Source organism: Triturus cristatus, chromosome 12 (genome assembly GCF_964204655.1).
Source record: "Triturus cristatus chromosome 12, aTriCri1.1, whole genome shotgun sequence".
NCBI classification, from domain to species: domain Eukaryota; kingdom Metazoa; phylum Chordata; class Amphibia; order Caudata; family Salamandridae; genus Triturus; species Triturus cristatus.
The window spans coordinates 304,819,810-304,845,241 of record NC_140595.1 but is presented as its reverse complement, the minus strand read 5'-3'; the positions used below and the strand labels follow the sequence as shown (position 1 = coordinate 304,845,241).

Sequence of the window (25,432 nt, the reverse complement as noted above, 5' to 3'; positions counted from 1 at the left end):
AGAGGTCAAAGGCCTCCTACCTTCTGGGGGGCATATCTCAGCCCCCAGGGGTCCGATTTTGGTGATCTTGGCCACTTCTTGCTCCTGGTGGCGCTCCCCAGCCACTGGGAGCACTCTCTTTCGCCTTCTGGGTCTCTGAGAGGGGGGATTCAGCAGGGAGCTGTCTTCCTGGCTCCCTGCACCAGCTTTTCGCCTGGCTCTCCTCCTGGGCCTCTCTTCTCCCTGCGCAGAGGCCCCTGCTTCTGCACACTGGTCCTGGTCTCTTCTCCTGGCGCTGTTCAGGATCCTGGGACAGTCAGGGGGTTCCTCCTTCCAACTGCCCATTGTGCCAGGTTCCAGCACCTTCTGCCTCAGCAGACCACACCCCAGAGAGAGCTTCTCTTCCTGTGCAAGTTCTTTTAAGAAGTTGGGGAGGGGGCTGGCAGGAAGTCTCTGTTTACCCTATCACACAGCGACACATCACTTCTCTGCCCCTGCTCCCTCCTTCCTGCCCAGGCCTCTGGGTTTGTTCAACATGGCGTCGTCCAGGGTCTCCTGCCACATGGTCTCTGAGAGCCCCTTCCCCCCCAGGGCTGCCTTCGCCCTGGTGCAGCTTGGTGCCTGGCACCCAGTGACAGCTGCTGATGGATTAGCCTGTAGCTCCACCCCTCTTCTCTCCTTGGAGGGAAGGTCTTCGCTCTGGGAAGAAAGATCATTAATCCAGGCGGCTGGGGTCAGCCCCCAGCCAGGCCCTGGTTATGAGCTCACTGAGAGAAATATAACATTTCTGGATGACTCAAAAGCAGTGCAAATATGACTCTGGAATACTTCTTCTCACATAAGTTACAGTGGACTTTGGTGCGTGTCTGGAATTTGTAGGCCCTAGGAAAGTGGAACTAGCCCATGTGCTCCCTATCCCCATAAGAGAATAATGGAATAAACACTATAAAGCACACTGACTTTCCCTAGCATGTTTCTTCCCCCTGTATAGAGCCTATTCCATGTCACCACCCAATTCTGCACAAGTCCTGCCACACCATTCACTTTGTATCTGCTCTGGGGCTGCGCACACCAGGAATCTCCCCTGTGCAGCCCACACACGTGTGCACACGCATGTACACATGTGTTTGCATGTAACTAGCCCGGTGCCCCTTCCTCCTGAGGCTGCGCAGCGGCCTGGTCTAGCCAGGGGGACACCAGTAAAATCCCCATGCAGTCTCTTTCATTGTGAGTTCACTGTGGGTGAGTCCCATTTTATGAGGCTCCCCCACAGAAAAAGCTCAATAATTAGGTGCTCAAAAAGCGAAAAATCCGGGTGGCCCATAATGTCAGAACCACCTTCTAACACAGATGAACAGTGACAACTGGATTTACAGAGAGAGTTGATTTCTGCCTTCCCTGCTCGACTTCACTGGAATGTGAATGTGCTCATCTCTGTTCCTTAAACCAAACGAACAGAAAATAACATGATGGTAAATGTGCAAGACAATGAAAATGTATATCAATTAACTAATAAAGTGGTATTAATAAAAGCAGCTGTGAGCTGTCTAAGTTGCGCGGAAAGAGTACTTTGTGATTGGGTGAGAGGTGTCTCACCAGGAAGTGTCCAGTGAGATGTTATTATTTGCAGGCACAGCTAGAGGGAGGATCCCGCTGCCGGCTGCTTTGGTCACCAGTGTGGAAAGGCAAGAAGAACCACAAAGAGCTTTGGTGTGGATCTGTCACTGTGCACTAAAGCTAGTTTCACACGTTATGACACAAGAAACAAGCATTGGCAAATGCAATAGGTTGCGCCTTTATAATGTGAGTGCGAAATTGTTGGCTTTGCCAGTGCTTGCTAGGATTGTTTAAAAAAACATAAAGCTAAAAACATTTCAAAATGCTGGATGAAAACCATAACATATCTTATGGTATCTAAAACTGTACATCGAATTCAGTGTTTTCAATCTTTATAAATACATAGTTAATTTTCCAAACACTTTTCACTCCGGAAACTTTGAGCCTAATTTATAAAGGATAAGTACGTGTCATGTGCTAAATGCAAACACTTGCCAAGGCCAAATTTACTTTACACAGGATTCAGCCATAAGGTCGTCTGTAGCACCCCATGGAGCAGATTTATGGGCCTCCAGAGAAATGTCATGTTAAGTACTCTTTATGCCTCAGATGCCTTCTGAGCGAATGAGGCAGCTAACCCTTCCGTAAAACGTGGAAGGTAGGAGATAAAACAAAAACAACTTTTAAAGTGTGCTCTTCAGTCATACTCCAGCAAAACACTCTGTTGCTCTGCTTTCACAAATAAGCTGTAGGGGGGCCAAACACTGCTACTGGCTATTGTGGGAGTACTGTTTGAGGTAGCACACAAGAAATAGCACAAAAAATACATGCACTCTTCTGGAGACCTGAATTAAAAATGTGTTCCCTACATGTGACTAGTGGAAAAATACAAGAATCCAATCAAAAGGTTCGTAAAGAGGAGGTGTTCATGCAAGGTGACAAACACAAAAGGAAGCTAAGTCTTCAAATAAGTATCAAGCAAACGAGGTTGACAATATAGCCAACCAGTGTTAAACAGTAGCTGGCTGAAAGCTCATTTTAATTTCACAAAAGTCTCTCAAACAGACAGCATGAAGTCTAGGCGGTGAGACCTAAAAATAGAACTAATATTAACAAATAGATTGAAAATCACTGGGAGTGCCCTGCGTTGAGTCGCAGGTCTTCGTTTAACAGGCTCGTGCATTCTGGAAGCTTCTGCCCAGTTCACAACCTGTAAACAAATCAAATTGAAGTCCCAGAATACTATGGTAAATGCATAATGGAAGACAAGAATGGAAACGTGGTTTTATAAGTAGCTTGTAGTAGCCTTAAGAAGGGGTTAACAAGGTTGGTTGTGTTGGTGTAATTTGGAACACAGAAAATAACCCCATGATGCTCTGATGCCTCTAGAAAATGATCGCCGTTTTCATCCCACTTGAAACAGGGTTGCTATACAGGAGCGTTGCGTCAATGTATACTTATGGCAGCACCCAGTGGCCAGTCAATGAAGTGTTCACAAATACAAAACAGTGATAAACTACACTTAACAGTCATGTGGCTCTTTCTGTTAGTGTATTCTTGCTTGATTATATGAAGGCAGCCACCTGTAAGAGGAGAGCCATGTCTTTAGGTGCAAAAATCCGGGACAGAAAGGGTATTGCAATGAAATGAATAATCTGAAAATTCAGAAAAGCAATAATACTAATAGGAAACAGATATTACTCACTCCAAATTTATTAACTCAATATTAACGTGAAAGTGAATTATACTCTCAAGTCATATTGAACAATTGGAAACATATTTAAAAATTCACAAAAAGATAGCTATAATGTACTCGCGGTTGATATTCAAGGGTTGTAAACCATGGCTATATCAGAACAGCGAATTTTTTACATTTCCATTTCAGCAGGAAATGTTAATCAAACTGGGTTCCTTCGATTTTAGACTGATTTGTAAGTGATTCCTTATAAGGCAGGAAAAATGTATCGCTCAAACACAGAGACATATTTGGTGCAGTCAATTTTTTTGTATGTCACTGCAGTTGACGTTTTTTCACTTGGGTTTTTCTTGACTTCCAAATAAGTAAGGGGCTCCTTGGTGGTGCCAATATTACCAACCTTCCTCTAACTTTCTTCAGTAGCATTCACAGCAGATAATTCTCGAAAATCAGAAAAACTGACTTTAAACAGAAAAGTTAAATTCTGCAAAGAATTAATTCAATTATTTTATCTGTACAAATCTAATGTTGAATGTTCCATAAATGTTAAGTGTAGTGTAGTGTTAAATGTTCATTGTTGAATGGTAAAGGTTGAATGTTGAGGGTTAATTGTTGAGTATTACATGTTCAATTCGGAACTGTGGGTATCACTTACTTGACAGTGGTGAAGACCCCTGGCTGTAATGTTTATGTTTGTTTCTAACAGGGGCGTAGCTTCGGGCGGGTGTTTGGGGTGTTACACACCCATAATAAACGTATTTTATGATAAATATTTGGGTATAGGCGCTTTCAGCCTGGTATCGTGAGATGGCAGCCGAATTTTACCAAGACCTTTCACATCAACACAGACAAAAATGCACACACTCTCCCTCTCTCTTTGGTTTGAAAGTCCTCAAAAATATTGGCTATTTTACAAAATATTGTGTTTTCACTCACTACTCCTACCAATCCCCTTTCCTCTCCCTTTCCACTGCCCCATAAGCCTCTCTCATGCACCCTGCTTGTCGTATAATACATTGAATCATTATATGCCAGCCTGATTGTCGGAAAATCTGAAGCTCACCCGCTCCAATCTTACTGACCAAGCTACGCCCCTGGTTACTATATTGACTGTAGAAACTTCATACCTGAAGCACCACAGCCACTGTTGTTTTACTTTTTAGAGCTGTTGCTCGTGGGTCAGGTTTGGGGCTTTTCAAATGTCCTGCATTCGAGCTGAGGCCTTTCAGTATCTGGAAGAGGAAAAGCTAAGAGAAATTTTAGGCGCCTTCAGTAAATGGTCCTTCATGCCAGTGGTCCTTATTTGGTAATCCATTGAGTTATTTAAATAACATGCTATGCCAATCAATATTATTTGAATTGAGGAAACTGAGCCAGTTCACATGTCCCAAAAAGCTGAAGTGGGAACAAAGTCCTTTTTGGTTGGTAACAATTTGTTATAGGGGACAGAAGCTTGGAAAATTGTCTGAAGGGTATTGTACTTGATTGGGTGGTAAAGTATTGATAATACTCCTCAAGTAATGTATACAGCAGTGCTGAGACCAGATCCTCATCATTGCACTGCGTAGCTCCAACAATTCGTATACCAGTCGCACATATCAGTTAAAGCAGCACTGCACAATAATGCAACATTCAGAACTACGGAGAGCTATTGGGTTTAAACAAACAAGATAACAACCCTAAGCGGACCTCCTGAAGACTAAATAAAAAAGTTTGAATTAATGGTTAGTGAAAACTTGAATTTCTATCCTATTCTCTTTTTATTTTCCTGTGAATCATCTCTATAGTAGATCAAGTGTTTATTACCTAGTGCGGAGAATGCTGCTTCAGGGCAAATGGGGAAAGCCATCCATTAGCGGTGCACTTTGAATGCTGACGGAAGTGATAGAACGCTGCTCAAGTTATAAAATACCTTCTGCCACTTAACGATACTGTGGGAGCTAATGGGATCCATACAGTAACAGCTTTCCAGGAACCCTGGTAACCTTTCTTAAGTGGCAAAGAAACCACTGTAAAAAGAAACCTTTTATTAGGATCTCGAAAAGAAATGCTGGACCGAGGTTGCATCAAAGTCTATATATTCAACAAGAATTATTCCAGTCCTTTAACAAAAGCATGATGCAGCATGGAATGTGGATAGCGATATACAGCAGTTGCATTACAGTTCTGTGGGTAGCCAATGTAGCCGTACCTCTGGGTGTCAAGCTGAAGGATGCTACGGTGACAGACTTCTCCGTCCCCTTTTTAGGTCTCACCTAGACAGCGCATGTGCTGTCGCAAGACCTATAGTAAATACAAATATGGAGGGTAATTTCTCCTGTCGCTTGCCATTGGTTGATTCTGGCATTGCTTGTGTTATCTGGCTTAAGGTTGGCTTTTGTTCCGATACGTCACTTCCGTTTTGCAGGAGCAGCACTGACCAACTACACTTTAGTTCCGCTGCTGGCTGTTATCTATTCATTTAGGGACTACTTGTTTTCTTTGCTGCTCCCAAAGTTTGCACACTGCAGCCGATAACAGGTATCAGAGGCTCGACATGAGCACAAGTTCTGTTATAGATGGACACATTCATTTTTGTTAGGCACGGGGAGAATACGTTATTTTTCCAGAATCACCGGATGTTAAACGTCCCTGCCGAGACAAACCCGGTTCCCCAGCTGTTCCCCAGCTACGAGGTCGCCCGCTGTAGCCGTACGGCTATATCCTCTCTCCCTCTCGTCCTATAACGAGCACATATGGGCAACCAAACACAACCCATGTGCATTTAAAAGCACACAGCCATTTTCATGCACACAGAAGTGTATAAAAGAAGGCACAGCCACCGCAGCTCCCGAGTGGTTACAACGGGTTCCCTGCATTCTAATTGCAGCAGCGAGCAATTCGTTGATTCCCATTTCCACAATAACTACTTTTGGTTTTTCGTTGGCAGCAATGGTAGCACATGATACCACAGTGCTGCCTTCCTCCAGAGACACACTGGTTTGAGTTTGTGTACTTACGTATGCTGTGCAAGTGCAAGCCTACATCTGCTGTAGCAACAAGGGGGTTAGGTTTCCATATCACATAATATGGTGCGTTTCAGCATGCGAATAAAGTCCTGTCTCATCAAGTGGACCCACATTTGCTATTATTTTTTTTTTACAAGGTTTATATAGTGCAAACTGGGCCGGAAGATATCAGGTATCAGAGGCTCATCATAAGCACAAGTTTCGTTATACATGAACACATTCATTTTTGTTAGGCACGGGGAGATGACGTTATTTTTCCAGAATCACCGGATGTTAAACGTCCCTGCCGAGACGAACCCGGTTCCCCAGCTGTTCCCCCCACGCAGTTTGGTGCTTACCTTCCCTCCACGTTAAAGAACAGTAGATGTTTCAGCACCCAGGCTAATGTGCTGCATAGCTAAATACATATAAGGTCCCAAAGGCAAGACCGATTGCATTGCAAATGCTTGTTCTGTGTTGGTGCTCCACCATCATTTGTGGCTGAGTGGGGGTGTTCCAATGGTCCTTACCTGGGAGCATAGGAGTGAACCTGTGCTGATTTCCCACCAGCCCAGCTTTTTCTCATGAGTGCTCAGGTGTGCCAAGGGATTGACATGCTGACTAAGCTGCATCCAGGGAGGCCATCAACTTCACTTCTCACCTGAACAGAAACAAGGTAAAGATGCTGCCTGTGTGCTATCTGGGGCCGTATTACAGTAGGTGCCCTGGGGGCGCAACGGGTGTTTGCGCCCGCTTTTCTTTCCCCGGGGGCACTTTGGTATTACAGAAGGGGCTGCAGACGGTTGTGCGGCCTCTTCTGTAATACCGAAAGCACTGGTGCACATAAAGTACCAGCGCTATCTTCAGGAGGCGGTCCCTTATTTGCATGGGGGCTTGCCCCATGCAAATGAGGGAACCCTTTTGCATCTCCGCCCGCGCTGTATTACAGATGTGGGCGCAGAGGCAAAGAAGCTCTCAGGAGGTGCACTGTAATTGTGCCCACTGAGAGCAGCCCTCTGGAGGGGGGAAGGGGTCCTATGGGATCTCTAAGCCCACTTCAAAGTGCAGGCGGGTTGTCGCATGCACTGTGAAAACACGAAGCAACTTTAAAGCAGTCGCTCCATTTTTCACATGAATGCGCTGCCCCCAGGGCAGCACAAGTTTCTGGCTGCCCCAGTGCAGCGCAAGTTTCTGGCTGGCCTGTGGGCAGCTCATTCCATGTAATATGGCACACTTTCTCTGTTTATGCCCATTACTCCTTTTTTAAGGTGCACCGGGCAAAAAAAGGGAAAGAGTCCACTTTACATAATAGGGCCCCTGAGGCGATCCCAGTTATATGTTGCTGCCCCCATCTCCTTGTCAAATATTTGTGTGTACTGGTAGCGGTGCATTGTGAAAGCTCTCTCATCAGTGGGGTAGAAGTGAATTTCTAGATACAGAGAGAATACAGAACCAGACAATCATCAAGTGCTATACAAATGCTACAAAACAATACTGGTTCGAATAGATCTGCCTTATAGGTTGTCTGTGCATGTTGCAAGTGAGAATACAACCTCTGAGAGCTCTTTGAATGACAATGTGCATCTATTGAAAATTACCTTAATATGAACCTATCACTCATCACCATCTTTCCTGGACAGAAAGTTATTGATATCCGGTTTTTATATTTGTCCACTAAAGTTGCTTTATCTTTCATGATAAGGGGTGCATAGTTACTCCATGTTTGTTGGAATGTACAGAGAGGTGACACAGTCTTCATAGAGAGGCACTTTATAAAAGCATAAAAAATATTAGGTAATATATTATGCTGCAAGATAAAAGAAATGTGGGAATTTGTTAATGTATTTTATAGATTTGAGTTGTAAAGTAATAACGGTTGGGAGAGTCCAACTATAGATTTATAAAATAAATAGGGATCCAAGCACAGTGATCAGAGAAAACTATGGGAGGGCATATACTAGACTGGAGAAGCAAGTAGATATATGGATTTCGCTGCCGCTGTCACTGGCGGACCGCATTGCTCTTATTAAGATGGTGGTCTTGCCACAGTTCCTATACCTCTTTATAAACATCCCAGTGGCGCCAACAATGGGGTTTTTCCATAGTGTCCGTAAGATCCTGCTGCGGTTAGTCTGGGGCGGCAAAAACGCTTGCGTTAAATGGTCGACTCTCACCAATGGGTACGAAAGGGGAGGGTTTGGTGCGCCAGATTTTTATGCTTTCTACCCGAGTGCCCAGGCTCAGTATGCTTACTCCGCATGTTGCGGTAGAGGAGGGGGATGCTGCTCCGGTACCGTTGCACAGCGTACTTACTCACCGTGCGCACAGAACCCCGAGAAATGAAATAAATGCAGTGGACGTAACTATAGCTGCCTGGCATGCGATAGGGCATTTGGCACAAAAACTGCCATTATATGCGCTAGCCATGTACATAGAACATCATGCCGCACTATCGGTGCCGCACTATCGGTAACTCACAAGGCGCCGTCGATGCGCTTGGTTCATGAGGCGGGCTTCCGTAGGATGCAGGATGTATATTCAGATGGGTTGTTTGTCACGCCGGACAATCTACAATTCATTAGTAATCAGTCTTAGTTATTTAGATTTGCTATTCACCGACTGCGGCATGCGGCTAGGGTGCACTACACCACTTACCCACAGGAACCACCCACTCTGTTATCCTTGCAGTTTGATCTTACTACTCCCACTAACAAACACTTGATATTCAGACTATATAAGATGATAAAAACTGAAAGTATAAGTGCGCCAGATAGCAGTTGGGAAAGATGGAATGCCTGTCTATCCGAGCCAATTGTGGAAAAGGATTGGCAATTTGTGTGTGGATTAACGGGGACTCTTAGTATGAATGGGAATCTACGCATTATACATTTTAAATTCATACACTCCCGCACGTCTGCATAGGTTTGGACTGCGTGATTCTGATTGCTGTGTACGTTGCAAGCAGGCGAATGCAGATTTTTTACATCTAGCATGGGGATGTAGAAAGGTGTATGAGTTCTGGGAAGTGGTGGTGAAAACTGTGATGACCATGGTGGCTGTGGAGATCCAATGCAGTCTGCTTGTCTGTCTGCTATGCTGCGTGCCAAATATTAGGGGAGTGAAAGGGAAATTCGTCCGATTAGCTCTGTTGATGGCTACGCTCAGGGTGGCGATTACATGGGGGGAAGGTTCAGGCCGAAAGTGGAACATTGGTTAAAGGACTTGGCCTACTGTAGGGAGAACTTGGAAACATATGAGGAGGAATTACCGACACTCTCGCGACCAAGAGACATTTGGGAACCATTGCGATTGTTTCTCTTGAATAAGGCATCTGATGCTGAGTAAGGGTGTATGGAGGGCGGGGGGGGGGGGGTGTGTGGTCGGTATGTTGACTAGAAGATGATGCATTATTCCAACACGATTATGTAACATAGGAATAGAAAGTGTGTACGGATGTGTTTTTTCTTTTCTCTTTTGTGTCCCTGGTGTATTTTGGTTTGTTATGTCTGTTAAGAGAAGGAAGGGGGATGTTCTGTACTGTCCTTTGTTCGATAGTTTTTTCTTTTTGGAAATTTATAAATAAAAAATAAAAAAGATTTATAAAATAAATAAGGTACTCTTTCCACTCATGAAATAAACTGGGGCACAATTGAAGTTTTGCCTGTTACATCTATTTGTTGTAAGGAACCGTGGAATCGTAAGTTGGCTGCACATGGGGCGAAATGTTTAGAAGCTGCAATATATGGGGTTATCTGTTGAATAATGCAATCACTATTGGATCAGGTGAATTTTTATTGCAAGAAATGGGGATCTTCAAGCCTCACATTTATTAAAATAGTTATTTAGTGCTTTGCACTTTCTACTTTTGAGTAGGTGTTAAAATTGAGGATCCCTCTGTATGAGCTCTTTAGAACTTAGTTAGGTTTCGGCTTTCTGTGACTTAAAAAGTACCACACAGCCTTTACTCTGCTTGCATCTTCTCGTGGTTGCAACTTCAAAATAATAGATTAGAAGAAAGATGTATAGATTTTAGTCCTTTAAGTGACCTCTTTTCTATAAATAAAAAACGACTTAGCTTTGGTGGAGTCCCTGGTGCTGATGGTTTATGGTCAAAATATGAAAAGAGGATCCCAAGAGAAGTCTGGTAACTGGCATCCTCGTGATCTGATCCTGCTTAGAAACTTCTGAACTGAGTGTTACTTTGAAATTGTGAGCAACTGTGGATGGGAACAAATATAATAGATTTCGAACTTTTAAAAATGCAATATAAACTTTCTTACAAGTATATGCTGAAGCAAGTTACTTTCAGATATTTTACTATGCATCCCACAGCGGAATTGCATAGTAGCTGAAATTCGACGTCCAGCATCTGTCATCAATAACTTGCTCGTGGGAAAGTCCAGTGATGGAGTAGTTTCATTTAATTGGAGCAGAGAATTAAGCTTTCCTCTTCAAGGTTGTGTGCATTATGGAAACTAGATCGTAACCTATGCCCCTTGTGCACCAAAGAATATTGTACCGATTTTACTGGACTTCGTCCTCTGTAGTCTGTGAGACATTCAGTGACTCCAACCTACGCTACTCTAGGAATATCATTATTTCCACAAAACGTTGAATTCTGTGCAGAAAGATTTTGAAGAAATGGATTTGATTATTTCTTCCAAGTTATCCAGAACACAAGTGGCCATTTTTGCAGTCTAGCTACAGGCCGCATTGAAAACAACACTTCATGTAATGTTTCTTTTGATTTGTTATTTCAATAAAACAGACTTGAACACGAAAACAACACTTCAGCATATAGTTAGAGTGGGCTTGGGACCTGGGTCTGGAGTGGCTTTCAGCAGCTTAAGGGTGTGGTTGAAATGCAGATAATCCAGAGAGTTACTGCTGAATACGTAATTCTGGTTACCAACCTCATTAGAATTACAGGGGCACACATAATGAGGCTCCAAATGTTTAATAAAGTTTGTTTTATAAATAGTGTTGAATTCCAATATTCCGTTTTAAAGTACACTATAAACAACAAACTTTTTTCTGCACATAATATTAGTGCATTCATTCAAATGTTATCACCCCTGAATGAAGTCTATAACAACTGGTGCAGGCCTTCAGTTGCAGCCTTCTCAACAGACAAGTGTCTAGTCAGCAGCACAGTAGAACGAGGCGCAAGAGAGCAAGGTTGATGCAGAGCTGACTCCTTCATGTGCTCATGACATCACTGACGTTTGGGCAGTGCTTAATTTGTAAATGAATGAGTGCCAGTGCCCAAAGCTCTGCTTTGAAATACTTGGCAGGTGCAATTAAATGCTGACGCTGTTAATTCCAAGGCTGTGTAGTCTTGAATCCACCTCACGCCTCATTAATCCACTACCGGGCACTCCCTGCCCCTTTATCTCACTCTTACAGACCACTGTGTCCTCCTATTGTGACTATTTTCCATCCTTCCCTTCCTCTGTCGTTCCACTTTGTTTATTTTTCTATGTCTTGCCCTTGGTAAGTGTATGATTGGGAAAAATAAGTGCCAGCCCACAAAAATAAGTGCCGGTGTCCCCCACCAGCAACCACAGGCACAAATTATGCACTGCCGTGGGGTCGGTGAATTATATTACTTCTTGTCCCTTTCCCTCCTTAGGCGCACTTGCTTGTGGTTTGGGCACATAAATTGTTTGAGGGCTCTGCCGTCAATAATGCCGGAGTCTGTTTAATGGCCTGATTTAGAGTTTGGCGGTGAGGTACTTAATCACAAACATAATGTACATCCATCTGCCTTCTTACAAGTGAGAAAGCGGCCAGGATATCAGTCATGTTTTGAGAGAGTACCTGTCCCCCAAACTCTAAATCAGGCCCTGAGCCTTGCATGTAAATATGTAGGGGCATAGGTTACTATATAATTATGATACCAATAATGTTTACATTATAGAATCTCATTCTCCCTCTCACTGGCATCCCCAGTACTCCAAAACTCTCTGACTGCCCAATACACGTCACCACACTCACAACCAATTTTTTAGTTGGGTACACCGCACTGCTTGTCAGGAAATTTCAGACTCGCACTCACCACTCTCACAGACTAAGTTACACCCCTGGTAGAAGCCACACACTGCCTCTCCACCTCTCTGGGCGGCGGACTGGGGCTGCAGCAACTGAGCTGATCCTCTCCCTGGAAAGGACGTGGAGCAGGGAATCAGGAGATGCTCTCCACATGGATTGAGTGAGGCAGTGATCGAATGGACAGCTTCCCCCAGCCCACTGGGGCCTCAGATCTGGGCAAACTGTGGTCAGGCGCATGGAAATGAGTGAAAGACGTCTTACTGGAGTACATTTTAGAGAAACCCAATATTAAGGAATTACAGAGGCTTCTGCTAGTGACATAGAATGTGAATAATTTGAAGAACAAACTTTCAGGGGGTTGTTAGACAAGGGAAGGGAAGAGAGGATGTGGTATTTGGCATTGTGCACTGGTTGCAGATTTCTTTGTGTAAGGATGGCTTCGGTGACTTTGTGTTGTATATTTCGAAAGTTAAGAGTGATCTCTAGGTATATCTAAGACAACAATTTACTACAGTAGAGTAGAATTTGTGCCCTGAGCATGCGTGATGAGGTATGGTGAAATATAGGAAGACTCACATTTGAACTATAATTGTATATACAATTCTTGACCACAGCATACCAGGTACAGCAGTGGTGGAAATAACATACCTGGGTAAGAAAATTGTCTCATTAAAACATTGCACGTGGCTGCAACACGACTCCTTTAGTGTACTGGAGCCTTTAAATGAATTGGAGTTGTCAATTTACCTCTTTGGAGTGAATCATAGACTGAAGAATGTGTGTAATAAAATATCACTTCTTATTCAGGGCACCTACATTGGACCAGCGCCAAGCATTTTCACACAGGTGCAGTGTCATTTTGTCCCTGGCTTGGATCAACTTTTGAAACAAACGAGTTGTTCAAAATTATATTTTTTCATTTCTCAGTTGTGACAAATGGACGTTTTTTAGACTGATCATTGATGCAAATATCACTTTAAATTTGCAGACCACCCGTCCAGAGTTGCCTGTCTCTGGTGCAATGTGAGCAATCTGCCCCATCACCTTCAATCGATGATCGTTGAAGCTCTCCTCCGTATGTACTTATGAGATCAAACCTTCTAATAATCTGTGTGCTCAGACTTCCACTGTTGTTTTCCTGTGTTCTCTCAGATCTTTTAAGCATGCAAAGTTTCTCGTTGGACTTTTTACCCCATTTGTTTAGGTCTAGCGTTAACCAAGACATTTTGATTTTGATACATTATATACATAACATACTTGTAGGAGCGTTGAGCCAGCTCTTTTCATCCATTGGTTTGTCAGTGTGTCATTCACATTTTGGTTCAGCCCACTACAGTATACAGCCTGGGGCACAGGGTCAGCCCACTTCAGCCTTTGGCTTACCTTTCTGAGAATGACAGCAATCTACTCCTGCATAATGTGCACTTACACGCAAAAGTAGTTCCCTCTCACAGTTTTACAAAAAAATTCACAAGCATTGACAAAGCTGAAAAGTGGCAGCCAAGACAAGAACATTTGGCTTGGCCAATGCTTGTCATTGCTTTGCATGATGGTGATCTATCCAATAGCATTGTAACCCAGAAAGTATATCCCAAACATACGTTTTGCGAACTAGTTTATCAAGATGTTTGAATTATTGAAAGAAAACTATTGTAACAAAAATGTTCTTAAGTACACCCAAACTAAATTGCTTAAAACCATTAATTAACCCAAAAAGAAGATAAATGGTGCCTGTATTTGTCTAAAATGGGGGCGTGGAAACAAGAATAATTTTTAAATAAAATGTTACTAGGTACTGCTTTCCCTGGCATAACGTTTAAGTCAATATTTGAGAGTTATTGAGCTTCAGGGGTACATCACAATCAAACATGGCAAAGGTTCCTTCAGAGTAGTGATGAAGGGTGTTATTTAAGAATTGGCAGGCAGGCCACAAGCCCACTTGGACGCTGGAGGCAACATTTGTGCTGCCTCAGTCTGAGCCAGTCTGCCAGATCTAGAACCTGCCGCTGGTGCAGTAGGAGTTTTCACCCAAACTGCTAAACGTGATTGCATCAGAAGTCCTTTTGGCGAAACTCTAATACTGGTACTTTTTTGTTCAGACAAAAAACTCCAAACCTCGGGTTTCTGATTGGCTGGAAATGTTAGCGCTAGGTGGGACATATTTCCTTTATTCCTATTAGTGAGCAACATGGCTTGCAAGAGGTCAATAACAGAAAAATTAAGTGTCAGAAGTCCTGCCCTAAATATTTTCAGGAAGTTTCACATTACAGCCTTATTGTAAATGAGGCACTCACCTTTTATGGCCCACAATTCACTCAATGCAGGAGTCCGTTGTTTTGGTTATCATAAGAGTTCACAAGTCATGTTTGAGCAGAGATGGATGGATATAGATACATCAACAGTAAGTTTGCCTTCCATGTTTTCCGTGCAAACCTTGTCAATATCTCTTGTCACTGGGTTTGGCATCTTGCTGCATGTCATTGGACACCACATTTCCACTCTTGGGGATTCATTTAGCAACCAATGTTTCATTGGAGCTGTAGTCTTTGTTTCCTAGAGCCAACTGGACTAATGCATTTGAAAACTGTGATTTGTAGCAATAATACACAAAGCTTGACAGTTGGTGTCCTGGTGAAAAGGACGGAGGAGGCTACTATATATATTGCATGTAGAAACCTGACTATCACATCCCACGTTTATCATACTGCAAGCAACTAAACAGAGTGCAATGCAGCATCCATATACCTGGCTTGTGGCTGACTCCCCATTCTGCCATTCTGGCATTTCCCGGCTAGGCGTTTGGTTACAGGACTGATTTCAGAGCAAGAAGGGCTGACATGATCCAATCATTCCCCCAAGGTTCCATTCTAGTCATAGCCGCCTGTAGAGTTGGACTGGTTTCGTTATTTTTACCAGGGATGATTTTAGTATTTAGTTTGGCCCTGTGCACACATCAAGGAATAGGCCCATTTTCTTAACAGTTTGGACTGCTCTGATTCAAGAACTTTGAAATGGTATCCTCACCCATAGCACTAAATATTACTTTAGGTGCATGGCCTTCTTCAACCTCTCTTCTCATTGTTCATTTCCATTAATGATTATTTTTCTTATTTTTCATTTTATTGATCTCCTGTTTTCTTTAGATCTCTGCTACTAGACAGCATGCTCTGTTTATTGTAAGTCATATGGTTTGCTTACAGCGAACTTTCAGCCTGCCCAATACTTGACATTGGTTGTCTTTCTTGTCAGCCTCATTTGCTTGCTTCTTATTCATTAGCTTGTGTCAGTTTTACTTTCTCTTCTTGGTTTGTCCCTCCCCTGGAGCGTGGACATTTTAATTGTGTCGTTTCACTGCTCATTTTTCAGGCTCTACTTTTTCCTTATTTTGTAAGCCCTCCACAAGAGTGCATGTGTTGTCCAGTTGTGTAGTTCGTGTCATTCTCCCCCGTCTGCTGTATTCATCTTGCTGTTTCTCCGTCCTTGAGTTTCTCCCCACCCTCTCCGTGATGCACTTGCCTGTGTGTGCTTCTCACCCTGCACTGTGCTAATTTATCACCTGTGTGCTTCTCCCCCACCAGCTCCACATTACGGTCTCTTCAGTTTGCCTTCCCCCTCCTCTCTCCAACTTGGATCAGCAAACAGAAAAAAGATTACAAAAAAGGGGGCCTGTGTTATTTTATAGGTGCATGCTTGTTGTCGTAGGCCTTTCTTCTCTTTTTTAGCCATGCTGTATAGCATAGGGGATGCTGTACACCATGGCTTTAACAACCTGTGCCAATGCTTATTTTTAAATTCTACTGCACAGATCTGTGGTTCCTGTGGTCTGGTAGCATAATTGCTCACTGATATACTCAGTTAAATCCATTACAAGTTGTGGATTATGTTTTAAATGGGATTAATTGGATTTTTACCTCCAGGAAGAATTTATAATCTTATCCAATGCTCGCTGTTGCTCCAGCAGGGTACCTCAGTCGTGCCTGTTCTTTGTGATGCGCACTGGAAAGCTGCTTTGGTTGCTGCTGCCCACACAGAGCCGACACAGAGCACATTTCACATAAAATAGCCTTGCTGCTGCAAAATGTAAATGAATAGATCCTGCAAACAATCATTTTCTTGTGAAGGAGACAGTTTGTATCTATGAGTAGATACATCAGTTTTCATTGTCCTACTAGGGACGACCTTGAGAACACAATCAAAATCGGTTTCGGGATGCCTGTATATGTGACATGGAGATATTGAAACATTAAAATCTTTGTTTGAGAAGTTCATTTGCCCCCTAGCTCTCCTAAAAGGTTATTGTTTCTCTAATATTTCAACTTCTGTGGGCTGATCACTGACGTTTTGGTAGGGATTCAGGCACCCTCATTCTTTATGCAATGGTTGACCAAGGCTATCGTTTGATCAAAAGTTGCTTAAATTAGGAATATTCAGTGGTGCCCAAGGAAATCATGACGGCTAAGCATGATTTGGCAATGAACACAAACACAGGGCTATAATTTAGCTGTGGGTGTAGCAGCCCTGCCTTTCATGTACTTGGATGTACAGGTGATTCCCTTTGTGTTCCTCCACATCACTGTACCTGTGGTAGAACTATGTCTTCTTGCTTAGGGCTCGGAACTTTCTTTTGTGTCTATGCTGAAGTAGGGTTTCTTGTTACTGGTCTCATTCTTTCATACATTTTCCCTGGCTCTCTTCCATATTTTCTTTAGAGCTGTGGCCATAGCAGAGTTTTGGATGAAATTGTGTTTTTGGAGGACACTGTGGTCAGATCCTCATCCTTCTTCCCATGTCCAATTCACTTTGGGGAAAAGGTTGGCTATTTGAACTGCTAAACATAAGTTATAAATCTTCCTAGGTGTTTACCCTCCCTCTGTTCTATCCCGAGTTCTTTGCAATGGCAAATGTGGATTTCCAGTTGGTGCACTTAGGGGCTTACTACTCACTTTTCAATTTCCCTGTAAGATGCTGAGATGTGTTAAGAAGGACCAAAATCAGAAAATGACTTCTTTGAAAGTATTTATAATTATGATGATGGTTATAGTTATTAAAATTATTATGAGTGTTAGTAGTAATTGAACCCTTTGCAGACTTCTTTCTATCACCCCTCCCTCCATTATCTTTCCTCACAATCTTACACATCTGAAATCTGAGGGTCGCATTCTTATTCTTTAAAGTTCTTTGCTAGAATTGAGCACATGGCTCCTGTACGTATGGTTGATTTGTATTCTGAAATCCTTGTTTTTAGGTTTCTTAAGGGCTGAACATTAGGGTTAGGGATCGTATCTTGGTTAGGTATGGGTTGGAGTATGGGTGACATAGTATGCAGAAAGGCTCATAAAATTACTCTTACAGGAGGCAACTAGCCGATATTAGGCACTTGGTTGGCTGAGAGCAATTGTATAGTGACAAGACAATGTCAAAATTGGTCAAACTCAGGTGTGACAGTGTAGGTTAGCCAAGAGATAACCTTGAACACTTTCAGTCTCACCTTGAGCACTTTCAGTGAGAATGCAAGGTCAGTATGTGTTAGTTGACAGCTCCAAATCTTCTGGACATTGCCTTATAATTGCATTTAAGGGAAAGATAGTAGGGAGTATTAAGAGGATGATTAAGACCTAACACACTGGTGGTAGAGAGGAGACAACATAAGCTCTGCTCCCTTTCAGTTTAGGTTGAACTTTAAAAATTCCAAATATATAAATACATACAGGGCTCTAGATGCTGGTACCTGAGATGTACATGCAACTGTTGAAAGAGTGGCATGCTTTCCATCCTTACGTATTGGAGCTTGTTGAATGGGGGTGTTGTAGGCTGACAGGGCGTGTCTTGCAGCTGTTAAAAAGCAGTATCCAACCTCGCAACAAAGTTAGAGCTGGGCCTGTTTTCGTGTTCTGACATGTTTAAAATCTGGCATCTCCTTGAGTTGGATTCTGCAGAGTCTCTTTTGGCTAATTCTGACTATGAGATGGATACTGGTTCGGCCCCATGTAATAGAATTAATGTAATTGCCGACACTCTAACCACAATCCGCTCCTGCTTACAGTATGCATGAGTGATTGTGATAAATGGAGTGTATACATATTTGTGTTGTCTTTCAAGACAAAACCTAAAGTGTGAATTGGTACATATACTGATTTTATTGCAATTAATACACTACTGCATATGGTGTTGGACATGAATGACTGGCTTGTCAGTGGAGGTGAAAGAACATTTTACTTGATTGAGTTTTTAGAAACATTTGTCGATGAAGGTGGAACAGCTCTAGATATAAATGAGTTGTTTTTCATTGAGGGACAAGCATTCTTGTTGGCTTCGTGGGTTGGTCTCCACATGAAGATGCATTTCACTTTAACTTGGATTGGCCATCAGTGGAGGTGGGCAGCCTTGTATTTCATTGTCTTGGTTACCCAGGAGAAGGAGCGCACTGGATTCAGATTAGTTGGTCTTCAGTGGAGAAAGAGCAGTGTTTCATTGGGTGTATTTTGTTTTAAATATTTATGAAAGCAAAACTGAGTTGTGATTTTTTGTACGGTGACCTCTAATTAATGGACATTTGACATGGATCTTTGAAAACTTACAGATTCCCACATTCTAATGTGAAGACTCTGAAGTTTTCATTGACCAACAGTTATCTCTCATCCCCCCCAAGTCATTGCATTCTCCAAGATCTGCTTGTTTCTTCTGGCCACAGATAGGTTTTCTCATTTATTCCCAACACTCAAAATCCTTTATGTACACCAGCCCTAATTTCTTCGGAATTTTACTATGGTTACCCAATACATCTGCTGGAAGTTTTACCCGGCCTATTGTGACAGTTTCTGCACCTACAAAAGTGGTAGCTTGTCTAGTGACAGGTAAAAAGGGAGTATGATTATCCGCATGGATCACGCTATTGGGTGTAGACCTTTATGGGACATACTATGGCTCAGTAAGAGTATATACAAAACAAAGTGCAATTGAGCACTCCAGTCAATACCATCCTTAGAAACTGGAACGACACAGCTGAAAAGAAGAATTCACCACTTTCCCCTCTCCATACACACTGGTAACTTTAATCCCAAATTGTCTCCTTCACTATATAAAAACCCCTTCTAAAAATGGCACAAGAGCGAATGTCAGATATGTTTTATGAGGACCAAATCAGATCATATCTACTCCTTAAGATTGAATTTCATTTAGATGAGCAGGAGAGACTGCAATATGCACAGATTAGACATGGTCCTTAAGCTTAAATTTAAGCAGGCCGTGATGAGGGAGAGAACCACATTTAAAATCCTTTCCCCAAAGCTCATAGGTATTGGAGGAATCATTATCTTGAGTGCTATTAGATACAGATGCTGAACCCAACTTGCACTATATGTTAGAATGGGAGAAAGTACTTAATAAGCAAATCACCCTCAAACAATGGTAACTTATAAGGAGATACTCACACACTGCTTCTTTGTTAGGCGTATGGAGATCCAATATAAACTCATGTATGGTTAGTACTACGTGCTATCTCATCTGCACCACATATCCCAAGGTGAGCCAGTAATGCTGGGGGATTGTGGTGGGGTGAAGGACCTGTTAGATCTGGGGGTCTCTAGTTGGCAGAGGTAGGTACCACTGTCCAAATAGGGACGCTTTCTTCTAGTCAGGGTAAGGGGGATACACTCTTTAGATAACCCCTGCTCACCCCCTTGGTAGCTTGGCACGAGCAGACAGGCTTATCAAAGGCAATGTGTAAAGTATTTGTACCAGCACTCACAGTAACACAGTGAAAACACCACAAATGGACTCCACACCAGTTTAGAAAAATACAAGTATTTAATCTAAACTAAACAAGACCAAAACTACAAAAATACAACATACACAGTTCAAGAATATGATTTTTAAAGAGTTCTAGGGTTTGCGTAAAAATAATTCAGAGTTGCGTCACGTTAAGCCCAAAGTACCTGTAGATGCGACAAAAGTTCCAAATGGAAGCTGCAGCATTGAAAAACAAGCTATGCGTCACTCCTGAGACCCTGGGGAGGCAATGCGACAGCCCTGCTGCACGCAGCGGGCGTGTTGCGACGAATCCGTCTGTATGGAGAGGGATGCGATACCTTGTATGGATTCCAGTGCGCAGGTTCGGTCGGAAGCGTCTCGCCAAGGCACAATGCGACGATCTTCGGGGCGGCGACGATCTCAGGTGCGGCGGCAATGCGCAGCGTCGATCTTCTCCTCTCGCGGCCCCTCGATGCGATGGCTCTGCGACGATGTTCGCAGCGACGTGATGTGGTCCGCAAGCAAGCGGTGCGACGATCTCACCCAGCAGCGACAAGCTCTGCGACGATATTCGCAGCAACAGGAATCTTCCCGCACCAGGGCGATGCGCTCCGCAAGCGAACGATGCGTCGGTTCTTGCAGCGGCAACAAGCGCTGCGGCAACAGGCGCTGCGACGATCTTCGCGGCGGCGGGAATTTTCTCGCACTGTCGACGATGCACTCCGCAAGCGACCGATGTGTGAAAATTTGCAGATCTTCTTCTTTTCTTCTTGCCCAGCTCCCCAAACAGCAGGCACAACTTTCAGAGGCCCCACAATTGGATCAAGCACTCTAGGAAGGGCAGAACTCACTCAGCAGAGTTCAGGGGGGAAGCTGGGGGTGAAGTCCTTTTGTTCCTGGTACTTCTTAACAGGAGGCCAGCTCTCCTTAGGCCCTTGGAGATCTCTTCAAGCAAGGGGACACAGCAACAGCAAAGTCCTTCCCCTCTCCTTGGCAGCAAAGCAACTGCAGGTCAGCCCACAAACACACAGCAGGACTGTCCTTCCTCTTCAGTCTTCCAGCTTTCTCCTTGGCAGAGGTTCCTTCTTGATTCAATGATGACCTAATTTCTTGGAATCAGAGACCCACGACTTATACCCCAAAATCCTTGTCCTCTGGAGGCAGAGGGGCCTTTGCCTTGTCCAAACCGGTTCTGGTCAGTCCTGGAGCACTTTGTTTACAGGACTCCTTCTTTCCTTTCAGAGTGCAGGGCACAGACATAAGACGCACCACAGGAGGTGGAGCCAGCATTGTGGAGGGAAAGCACAGCCCTATTCAGGTCCCAGGTGCAACTCCTCCCACCCATCTACATGGAGGTCTCTCTATTCAGCCCTGTGCTGACTCACCCTGTATCCGGGAATTTCCCAGCCCCCTGGAATTCCCCAGCCCCTGTCACTCAAACTCCAGACAAGGAATACACAGCCTAGCAGAGGCAAGCTTGGACAGTTAAGCAAGAAAATACCTACTTTCTAAAAGTAGTATTTTCAAACACAGAATGTTAAAACCAACTTTACTAAAAGATGTATTTTATCATTCTGAGTTCAGGCATACTAAACTCGAATTTCTACAATGTTCCCTGAGTCAGTTAGGATTATAGGATGTAATAATCAAACTGCCCATTCTGGCCTATGGAGAACAGGTAGCCTTGCAATAGGGAAAAACGAAAATGGCTGTAATTCACTATTAGGACATGCCACACACACTAGGGCATGTCTTACCTTATATTTACAATGCACCCTGCCCTTGGGCCTACCATAGGGGTGTCTGATATGAAGAAAAGGGAAGGTTTAGGGACTGGCAAGTGGGTGCACTTGGTCAGTCAGCATGGCAGTCGGAGACTGCACACAGGCTCTGCAATGGCAGACCTGAGACACACTTTTACAGGCTGCTTCTGTGGGTGGCACAACCAGTGCTGTAAGCCCACTAGCAGCATTTGACTTACAAGCCCTGGGCACACATGGTGCACTGTACTAGGGTCTGACAGGTAAATAAAATAACCCAATCATGGAGTCACTAATCAGTATATCAATTTAACATAGGGAAAGCAAATGCACTTTAGCACTGATCAGCAGTGGTAAAGTGCCCAGAGTCCTATTGCCAACAACCATGGATCAGGAAAAATAAAGGAGGAAGAAGCAAAAAGTTTGGGGATAACCCTGCAAAAAGGGCCATTTCCAACAGGACCAATTACATATTTGGCGAGATTGTCCAAATATGAAACAATTTTGGATGAAAGTTTCAAAACTTTTACATACAATTCTTGGGTAGCCTTTGCCAACAACACATGAAACGATAGTCTCTTAGACTGGGGGAATATGACTGTCTCACTAAGTAGGAGTAGTGCCTGATATTGCAATGTCGTGGCCATCCAAACCTATCATTTTTCTTTAAGTGGAAGAAAATGAACTCACCTCCCATCTCTCAAAGGTATCATCAGTCATGGACTCTCTTGAAAATGCAATGGTTATCCAGTAGTAGCAAATACTCCAGCGTAACTCTCCTAATTTGTGGAATTTTGGGAATATAGGCCATTTTGCCAACATGTCGTGCAATTGCATGAAAACAAATCACATAAATGTCAACACCCCTAACACCCATTAAGTTTAAAGAGGTCTGGAAATCATTGTTTGAGGTGCTGAGCCAGGGAGAGCCGGATGTGCCTTGTCCCACCCCAGGTGGAGAGCAATGGGTTTATTTCATTAGTTGTCTGACCTTGAAGAGCTCCTCAGTATGATACTCCGGTGCAGTATGCTGCAGCTACTTCAGGCTAGCCAAAATCAGAGCTAGAAAACTGAACAATGCACATTGGATCACAGTGGTGCGGGGGGGGGGCGGTGTGAAGAGATTGTTTAAATTGTATTTTCCTTGTTATTCTTTTGTGGTGGTGTTACAGAAGCAACAATGTAAACATTAGCTGTAACGAAACCGAAAACCTGACAAAAATTGTTTTATCTTGTATTTTTTCCTCTGAAAAAAGAATAGACTTTCATTTGAGAAAAGTGAATAAGCTTGTGTTTCACGTGTACTGTAACAATCGCACCTGCTTCTAGTGACAGACGTGGGCAGTTTACAACACTGTGCATTACCCACAGTGCTTTCAATAGCAGGTGTCTCGCTCTTATGTGTCTGTAGTTTTCTCTCTGAGCTTCAGCCACACATTAATAGTTCACTGTTTCCAGTTCTACTACTGCCTTGCTAGTCTACGGCATGAATAAATCCAAGACGTCATTATGGGCTCGATAATTTACTTTGGGTCCTCCAGGGTCTGTGGCTGTGAGGCCAATGGGAAATGAACTCAGATGCATAGTAGCTGACCAATATGAGGCAGACGTACTTGTGACTTCATGGTGCCGAGCAGTGAGAACGAAAAAATGCCATGTCCATTTGTAAGGAATGGAACCATGAATAAAATATTGTTTGATTGGCAGAATTCTTTCTGCTATGCATTCTGCACTAACTTTGATAATATAAGTGCTGGACCGAACTCACTTATTCCATGGGCTGGATTCGCATTTGGCCTTACTGTAACAGGAAATCATTGTTCTAAACATTTGCATTAAGTTAACTAACTAACAGAAAAATGATCTGTGTGATTTTGCTAGCTGGATATACATGGTGGCTAGACCACCACTGTCTGCATCCACCACCGTGGCCTGTCACATATGATAATTCTGCCGACTTACACATGTTTATCCGCACCTCACTAAAGAGTGAAGGGACAAGTGGAGTGCTTAATTTGTACAATTTTTTGTTTTTATAAGTGCTAAGTTTTTATTTATTAGCCCCTGCCTGTGCAGTTGAATGCACAGTTTCCGGCGGCCACCACAAAACTCCAGTGAGGAAGTGGGGGGTAAGGGAGATAATAAATAAAAATGTATCTGTCCTGCCTCCGACGCATTGTGGCTCCTATTCACTCCTGATGGTGTCCTAGCAGTCCCTGAGACAGCAGACCAGGCTCCCCACCCAATCCAGACCCTGCTCTCATAGAATGACAGCAGCGCCAGGATTGGTCTGAGCGACCTAGTTTGCCGCTCAGACAGTACCTTAGTGCTAGTGGTGTGTCTCCAACACAGTGCAACACAGCCGGGTTCAAGAAACCTAAGTGCACCTCTTTTTGGCCGGCCTATGACGGCCGGCCAAACTGACATGCGCACTTTACAGTGCACACTACCCCTTCCTCCCTGCCATGTCTGGCCCCGCCTACCCCTCCCAAGATTCCTTGGTACATTCAGTCAGTGGGAACAAAATAAAATATTATTCTTATATTATCATTTTATATCTTCCGCTGGCCGACTTAGTGGGGCGACGCTTCTCCACCATTATGGAGGTGCCATCCCTGGCCACATCATGCCCCTTTCTTCCAATACCTTACAATTCCTCTCATTTTATCTTACCTTAGCAGGTTTTCTTTTTCACACCTGTTTCTCCGTTTTCAGTTTTCACGTCTTTCTCTTCCTCCTGTTTCTGCCTTTTTTCCTTTTTTTCTGATTGAAAGTCCGGTGTTGAAAAATAAATCCTGCCCCCCTTCCTAAAAAAAATGAGTGTTGGTGCTTACACGGTGCCTTCACAGTGTAGGTCATAGAAAAATTTGTGAGCGACAATGCTGCTATTAAAAAGCTGAGCTCTCACAAAATCACTTTGAAGTACTTTTAGGATGCTCTGCTTCTTGCGGGACACCATACATGAGAACACCCTGTCCTACATGAACGCACACACAGAGGAGCAAGCGACTGCCTGCTGTATACCACAGTTTGCAACATCCTTGTCCCTTCCCAGGTACCACACATGGATAACGCCCTGTCATATGACCCACATTCTATTTCCAAGGCGCTGGAACGATGAGTATTAAAGGGTTATAGTTCTGTATACATGTAATGTTATTTAGGGTCTTGCAGAGCAGCCGGGACGCAGTAGTTAGAGTTCGCGGATTAGAATGGGACTAAACTGAGCCTGGGACAGCCATGGCCATGTGTTGTATAAGGAAATGTGCAAGACCCCTTTCTTCCATTTTATTTTCCTTATATGGTCTCCTCTTGTTGTTACTTACGCCAGGATATCGTTTCTTGAGCTGTGACTGTCTTACGAGAAAAAAGAACAATTGGAATGAACTCGATAGCTTCATTAAAGTTTCCTGCCTTGAATCATTTATACTCGGTGCTAGTTTTCCACTGCCCACATCACTGGTTCAGATGTCTCTTCAGTCTCCCCTACAATATGGCTTACGTAAAGTCAGCATTCTTACTTGTATTTCAGGGCGGACTATGCAGTTGTAATTAAAATGCCATATCAGGCAACCAGGCTGTATAAAGATGTGCTAAGGTGGCTGTGCTTCGAAAGCGGCTGCAAGTGTACTTCTGAAAAGGATAATCTAAGG

The 25,432-nt window shown here is 43.5% G+C and overlaps 1 protein-coding gene across 6 annotated transcripts in view; it reads left to right on the top strand.

The window, feature by feature from the left end:
- Positions 1–25,432, top strand: part of SMPD3 (sphingomyelin phosphodiesterase 3) — a 1,004,685-nt gene that overhangs the window by 570,746 nt on the left and 408,507 nt on the right. Inside the window, exon 5 of one of the 6 annotated variants that reach the window (XM_085639463.1) lies at positions 13,259–13,345. The exons of the other annotated variants lie outside the window; for them this stretch is intronic. The gene's annotated coding sequence lies outside the window, so the exon portion shown is untranslated. The remainder of the gene's footprint in view (positions 1–13,258; positions 13,346–25,432) is intronic. 6 annotated transcript variants of the gene reach the window in all.